A 7,964-nucleotide genomic window follows, 5' to 3' on the forward strand; every position below is an offset into this window, starting at 1 on the left:
GTCACTGTGAGGGACAGGCAGGAATACAGCTGCAGGGGGGAGATTAAGAAAGAGAACATGCAGTAACAGCACTGCAGGTTTTAACACGGCCATTGAAATTCCTAGGAAACCCCATCCCGTGGAAGCTGGCAGTAAGGAGAAGTGGGTGTGGGGGTGGCACGGGGTGAGAAGCCTTGGGAGACAGAGCTTGCAGATTCCCACCAGCTTGAAGGACATGTCCCTTTTTGTCCTCAGTGTTATCTGCACCAGGATAAGAGCCAGGAGCTCCAGGTTTCTCTGCATGAACCCCACCATGGCCACCCTCACCGGTGGGGGATGTTTTGGTGGCTCCTCGCTCTGAGCAAAGCCCCCAGGGAGAAGAAAAAAGGCAGGAAAACACCCTGGCAGCCCAGAGGGGCTGACACTGAGCAGGAGGCAGCCCTTCCTTCCGCGGCCGGCTCCTCTTCAGCTGCGCCGGCTGATATGGTTTATCTGAGCAGCGCTGAATGTAAACGCTGTCAGCGCCGGCCGGGATTAATTCCCGGGAGTTTGGCAGCCGAGATGAAATAACAGCGCTGCGGGGGGGGGAGAAAGGGGGGAAGAGCACATCTCAGACTGAAAAATCCTCCTGGTTAATTTACAGCCGGGTTTCTCTTCTCCCAGGCACTCTTGAGAGAGAGCAAAGCCGGGGGCAGAGGGAGGATGGGGAGAGGACCAGCAGCAGGAGAAGGCTGCTGGAGGGAAAGGCTGGGATCCCAGCATCGGGGAGGATTGGGAAACCACGCTTTCCTCAGCTCAGGAGCTGTCCCCACGGTGCCAGGGACACGGTGGGGACGTGGCCCGCAGCCCCCAGCCCAATCGCCCTCAGGACCCCCGGGTGCCGCTGGAGGAAGCAGCGCCGAGGACACCGGGATGCTCCGGTCATCTGAACCCCTCTGCTCCCCGCTGGCCTGGGGCCACTGCCAGCCCCTCTCTGACCACCTCTCAGCACCCACCGCCCTCTGCTTGGGCAAGAAACCACCAAAAAATACATTCTGGCCGAACATCCCCATCTCTCGCCAAGAGATCACCCAAGGACTTTGCTGCTCAGGGCATTCCCAGCCCAAAATAGGTGGGACTGTCACTGCTGTTTATTACAAATCCTTTTCATTAATTGACAAATGTATTTCCTTTAAGGGAAGGCTTTGGAAAACTGCCCCACTACACTGTTGTTTCAAGGTTGATGTTCCAAACAGGTCCTGAAATAAAATAATCATAGGGCTCTGCCACACTGCTATAGTTTATATTTATACAGCAGAGGGATTTGGTTTGAGGATACTTTTCTAAGGAATAGTGTGGTTTTCATTTACTTTCTTTGGATATTTAAGTAAATAACCACAAATGCTTTCACTTGTTTTCATTGTTTTCTTGGTAGAGGATTGGCTGGACTAAAAGCCAGGCAGTGCACGGGAAGATAAATTGATTTATTTTGAACTTAGGAAACCCATGCCCCATCTGTCTCCAAGAGCTGCGCACCACTTGGGGCTCTGCAGCCAGCAAATTATGATTATACTCAGGATTTAATAATTTTTTTTTATGTTTTGTATGTACCTACATAAAATTTAGTCCCTGGCCTGCATCTGCCAGGGCCCTGGCTGACATCTGCACCAGGTGGAGAGGTGAAGAGAGGGTGAAAATGCAGGAAGCAGATCCTGGAAATGGTCCTGTCAGTTTGGGGAACCTGATTTAAAAATAATCCTCGTGGTGGTGGCTGAGTAGGAGGTCAGTGAGACAGAGGTTGTTCCCTGCTCCATGCAAACCTCCCTGTGCCATGGCTCCCTTTTGGATCAGGAGCTCGCAGAGGCTTTGGGGTGATGAGAGAAAGGGCTGGGGTGTCTGCAGAGGTGTTGTGGAGAGAAGGGGTTCCAGCAGACACGTGAGGCTGCTGACAATGCACAGGGCAAGCGCCTGTCTTGGCAGCCCAGCCTTGCTCTCCTCCAAGCCCCCTCTCCCCTGGGATGCCAAACCCCCCTGGGCCCGCAGCCAAGAGCGGCTGGGGCTGACGGAGCTCTGCCTCTGCCCCGGCCCGGCTGCTGCTGCGGCTTGGCTGGGCAGCTTGCCTCGGCTCTCGGGAGGTGGATGCGGGTGAACACCGCGCTGCAGCCTCTGCTCGGCCCGCACACCGCATCCCCGAGCCCCGCGCTCCGCATCCCTGAGCCCCGCATCCCCGAGCTCCGCATCCCCGATTCCCGCATCCCCGAGCCCCGCTCTCCTCATCCCCGATTCCCGCATCCCCGAGCTCCGTATCCCCGATTCCCGCATCCCCGAGCCCCGCTCTCCGCATCCCCGAGCCCCGCATCCCAGAGCCCCGCATCCCAGAGCCCCGCATCCCCGATTCCCGCATCCCCGAACCCCGCATCCCCGAGCCCCGAGCCCCGCGTCCCCGATTCCCGCATCCCCGAGCCCCGCGCTCCGGCAGGCGCGGCACCAGGGCCCTGGGAGTGCTGGATAAATAGCAGCGGGCGAGGAAGATCGCTTCTGAAAGGTCAGCGCTTCCTCCGCGCTGGTGTGAACTCGCCCGCTTGGATCCCTCCTCCTCTCCAGGGCATCCTTGGAGCATCCTCTGCCCCAGCCCCGCTCCCAGCAGCTCCCGCTGACCGAGCCCCAGAGCCGGGGGCATGAACGGGTCCCCACCAAGCCAAGCTGTTCCCAGCTTTGACATCTGACTGAGCAGCCACTAGAAGAAAAATTCCCAAGGCTGAACTATCCTAGGTTATTTCAGAGTCACAGAATCACAGAATTTGCTGAGTTGAGGGAGCAGGCAGCTCCCAGCCTCCTGACCTTTCCTGCTCCACTAAATCACTCCAGAGTCCTCCCAAGAGTTCATTCTTTGAGAAAGCAATAAGAGAGGAGGAAACCCCAGAAGAAAAACTCCCACCAGCCTGCCTTTGATTACATTTGATATTGTTTTATTTCTTAACGCTTTCCCACTGTAGGCTGGCTGAGCAGGGAGGGAGGGAGGCCCAGAGGGCAGGAGGAGACAGTGCTTGAAAGGGATAAATGTACAATTTTTCCCACTAATATCTGTGGCTTAGGGTGGCTCAGGCAGGATCTGAGTGGCTCTGAGGATGGGTGCCAGGGTCCCCCAGTTGCCCAGGCTGTGAAATGGGGGTGAGCAGGAGCATCCCTGTCTCTGCTGGGCACAGGGACAGCTGCAGAGCATGGCACGGGTGGGCAGTGGGTGCTGGTCCCCATGTCCCAGCCCCTCGATGGCTTGGGCAGGTGAGAATGACACCACAAGCTCCATCTGCCACACAGCCGGTGACACCAGTGCCCCACGGCTGAGTGACACCACTGCCACACAGCCGGGTGACACCGCTGCCACACAGCCGGGTGACACCAGTGCCACACAGCCGGTGACACCACCCCTGCGATGCCGGTGGGGAGACCTTGGAGGGGCTTTCTGTGTGCTCTGCCCTCCCAGAACCGACCTGAATTCCCAGTTTGCCCGACAGGAAAAACTTCTCCTGTCTTCTCAAGAGCCACGCTGTCCCCAGGGTCCCTGGTGCCATGCGGAGCTGGGCAGCGGTGACAGCTGTGACACCCGGCGTGGCACCAGCGGCCACTGGGGGAAGGAGGCGAGAGGGAAGGGAGCGCTGAGCGATGGCAGAGGCTGAGCATCCCCTGCTGCTGCTGCTGGAGCAGCTTCCATCCCGCTCGGAGCGCGGCCGCGGCCTGGCCTCTGCCGTCCGCAGCGGGAACAGCAGCGCGGAGCATCCCCCGGTGGCGCTGCCCGCGGGGCTCTGCCGGCTTCCAGGGGAATGGTGGCGGCAGGGACACGCGTTCCGTAACCCTGAGCGAGGTGGGACTATAACGCAGGGCAACCCCGATGAAGGGAAGGAATGATGCATCTGACTCTATTGATATCAGAAGGTTAATTAATTATTTTATTATACTATATTTTATATTATATTACATTACATCTAAACTGAATTTGTACAAGCACTCAACTCAATTGTACAGAATTTTGTGACTGTTAGCCAACAGTCCTGACACACACACACGGATTCAATTGGTTAATGAATTAACCAATTCACACTAGAATCTAATTAAGCAAATTCCTTCAGGTAAATAATCTTCCTCAGTGCATTCTAAAACATGCATTGTTCTAAAACACAGAAATGGTAAATGAGATAAGAATTGTTTTTTCTTTCTCTGAGGTTCAGAGCATGTGAATCCTAGAAATATCCTTGGGAAGTTGTGCCTTGCTTTTCTCTGTGCAGAGAAATGCAGCGGCAGTGGGACAGCGTGGGGCAGGACACGGAGGGTCCAAACCCGTGGGGAGGGATGGGGCAAGGTGTGATCTCTTGGGACTTTCCCCAGGTTGTGTCCCAAGAGATCTGGGGATGAAGGGATGGAGGAGTAGGTGTCCAGGGGGGCTGTGGGGACACAAACCAAACACATCTGCCTTCATGTGGGAGCAGCTCAAGACAACCAGAGGGGTCTCACATCCATATGGGGGTTCATATAGAGCCAGTAATGGGGAAAAGAATCCTGGAGAACCTGGACAGTTAAGAAAGAAGCTGGAAAGACTAGAAAACCTTGGGCTGCAGCCTTGGGATCAGAGTGTGGTGTTTTTACAACACAAAAACTCTGAGGCTGTGGGAACTGGGATCTTTTGTCCCAAGCATCCCTGTGACACTTCCTCTGAAAAGTCACTGGAGCTGATGCCAAGCTCCTGGAGCTCCTCTGCAGGTGGAGGCCCACCCAAAACACCATTCCCCAGTTCCACCCAGTTCCAGCACATCCCATAATACTGGTCCTTTCCACCTGTGTCCCCCAGCCAGGGTTGGAGGTTTCTGGTGAGGGGGAAGGTCAAACACACAGGATGCAGAGCTCCTTTTCCACAGGGAGCAGGAGCCTCTCGGCTCCAGCAGCTTTCCCAAAACACAACAATGAGGTTGATGTCACAAGTCACAGCCTCACTGGCCCCTGGGTTTGTTCAGCAGCATCCTTGGGAAGAAAAAACAGCTGCCATGCCTTCTTACAACATACCTGAACAGCAATAGAATCATAGGATGGTTTGGGTTGGAAGGGACCACAAATCTCATCTGCTGCTACAGGGTATGTGGCCAGGGAAGGTGGGACTCAGTTTGCCCCTGAAAATCCTCTTTTAAATCCCCTGAAACCTTCCCTGCTGTGGTTTCTAGAGAAGCCTGGTGCTGCTCAGGTCTCCTGCAGTGCCTCCAGGCCCCAGCAGCAGCCCCCTGCCAGCCCTGGGTGGGCAGTGAGCAGCTGGGCCTTGCTGGCTCTGGGCTGCTGGGGACAGATCCCACGCTGGAGGGTTTCATGGCATAGGAGGGAGGAAAATCTCTTGCCCAGAGATATCCCAGCCCTGGGCCCAGCACATCACTCGGGGGCTTCCAGCACCCTGCACAGGATGGTCTCCCAACCCTGGGATGCACAGGGCTGTGTCCTCTCCCTGCTCTCCTTGGAGCACAGCCCAGCCAGAACACTTCTGGCCAGGCTGCGGAGCCGTTTGCTCCACAAAGGGAAGTGCTCTGCAGAGCGTCTCCCCAGCAGTGATGCAACACCCAGGAAAGCTCTAACCTGTCCTTGCTGCCTTGGGGTTTTTCAGTCATTTCTTTTGCTTCCTTATTGCCCAATGCTCAGCATGGCTGGCACAGGTGGCAGTCACCCTCCTCTGTGGGCTTTGCCATCCTGCCTGGCTCCTCCATGGAAAGACACATCCCACAGGACACAAGCTTGGAGCAGGACGCAGGAAGGGCCACGGCAGTGACAGGTTTTGTCGGCCGTTGTTTGTCCCACCCAAAGGCTGTTCTGTCCCTTCCCAAATGCCGGGAGAAGAGCTGGCACCTTGGCACAGGTCCCTGCTTGCCACCTGCACCTCACCCTTTGCTCACCCCTGAGTCACGGGCAGGGAACACCCCCACCCCCAGCCCTGCCCGCGTCGGGCTGTCTGTGCCCAGACACCCACCCTGGCACCTGCCGGGCTCTCCCTTCTCCACCCGCTTGGAGCCACACCTTCAAAGGAGCCGGCAGGAACCAAAAGCTTCCCCCACCCTCCTTTCTACCAGGAACCAGGAGCAGATTTGCTGAGCGTGAAGCCGGGGAAGGCTGATGAGAGCACGAGCTCAGCGCCCGAACGGGCACCAGTGAGTCCAGGCTGCACCACCCGAGGTCAGGCTTAGCACAGTGGGTGTGCAGGGAAAAGAAATATAAGGGGAAATTGTAGTTTTGGACAGCAAGGCATAAAATTCCTCGTCCTGCCTGGTCCCAGCTGTAAATTCAGCTGGTGCTCACCTGGAACCTGTAGCTAGTTGCGAATCAAGAATTTATTTTGTGGCAAAATCCAGGGCATATTGTCCTGTATAGACTCCTCAGCAACAGAGCCATGCCAAACCCGATCTGCAAAGGTCTCAGCCCCCACATCCTGCCAGCACAGTCTCCCCCTCGGGGATGGAGGGAGCTGAATGTGAGGCTGCTGTACAGAAGAACAGCCCAGCGCTGATGGTGATGGAGCAGGTGCAGCTCCCGAGGGGCTGAGCTCTGCCAGCCCCGGGATGAGTCAGGCTGTGAAAGCCGACAGGACCGGCCCCGCGGCCGCTGCCCGCTGCCCTTGGCGTCACCACACCCGGCCCGGCCGGAGGGACATGCCAGGGCCCGCAGAGCCCGCTGGGCTGTGCCAGCCTGGCCCTGCCTGCCACCCCGGAGTGCCCGCCGCCGGGATGTGGGGTCGGGGGGCCGTGCCTTAGGGTCCTAATGGTGGCCAGTTCCACTAGTGATTGGTCCTAATAATGACCAGTCCTAATACTGAGAGTTCTGATAGTGACCAGTCCTGATGGTGGCTGGTTGTAACAGTGATCAGTCCTAGGAGAGGCTGGTCCTAACAGTGACCAGTCCTAACAGTGACCAGTCCTAATGGTCACTGATCCTAATAGTGCCTAGTTCTTATAGTGGCTGGTCCCAATAATGCCCAGTCCTAATGCTGACCAGTCCTAGTAGTGAGCAGTTCTTATACTGAGCAGTCCTAATAGTGACCATTCCTAGTACTGACCCTTCCTAATGGTTACCAGTCCTAATAGTAACAAGTCCTAATAGTGGCCAGTTCTAATAGTGACCAGTCCTAATAGTGCCCAGTCCTAATGCTGACCAGTACTAATAGTGACTGTTCCTAGTAATGACCATTCCAAATGGTTACCAGTCCTAATAGTAACAAGTCCTAATAGCGGCCAGTTCTAATAGTGACCAGTCCTAATAGTGCCCAGTCCTAATGCTGACCAGTACTAATAGTGACTGTTCCTAGTAATGACCATTCCAAATGGTTACCAGTCCTAATAGTAATGAGTCCTAATAATGGCCAGTCCTAATAGTGGCCAGTTCTAATGCTGACCAGTAATAAAACTGACCGGTCCTAATAATGCCCAGTCCTAATGCTGACCAGTCCTAATACTGACCATTCCAAGTAATGACCATTCCAAATGGTTACCAGTCCTAATAGTAACAAGTCCTAATAGCGGCCAGTTCTAATAGTGACCAGTCCTAATAGTGCCTGGTCCTAATAGCATCCAGTAACAGTAACCAGATCTTATAGTGGCTGGTCCCAATAATGCCCAGTCCTAATGCTGACCAGTCCTAATACTGACCATTCCAAGTAATGACCATTCCTAATGGTTACCAGTCCTAATAAATAGCGGCCAGTTCTAATAGTGACCAGTCCTAATAGTGCCTGGTCCTAAGAGCGTCCAGTGCTAACAGTGCCCAGTTCTTATGGTGGCTGGTCCCGACAGCTCCCAGTCCTGACAGTGCCGGTACCGGCGGTGCCGGGTGCCGGCTCCCGGTGTCGCGGGGCGGCAGCAGGGCTCGTTCCCCATGGGGGATTCCCTGTAGATGGGGCCGGGGCCCGGCGGGACCGGGGGACCCCGGCTGGGGCGCGGGCGGACGCCGGGGGGAGACCCCGCCCCGGGCCACGCCCCGGCCACGCC

This window comes from Pyrgilauda ruficollis, unplaced genomic scaffold (assembly GCF_017590135.1).
Source record: "Pyrgilauda ruficollis isolate IOZ18807 unplaced genomic scaffold, ASM1759013v1 scaffold77, whole genome shotgun sequence".
NCBI classification, from domain to species: Eukaryota; Metazoa; Chordata; class Aves; order Passeriformes; family Passeridae; genus Pyrgilauda; species Pyrgilauda ruficollis.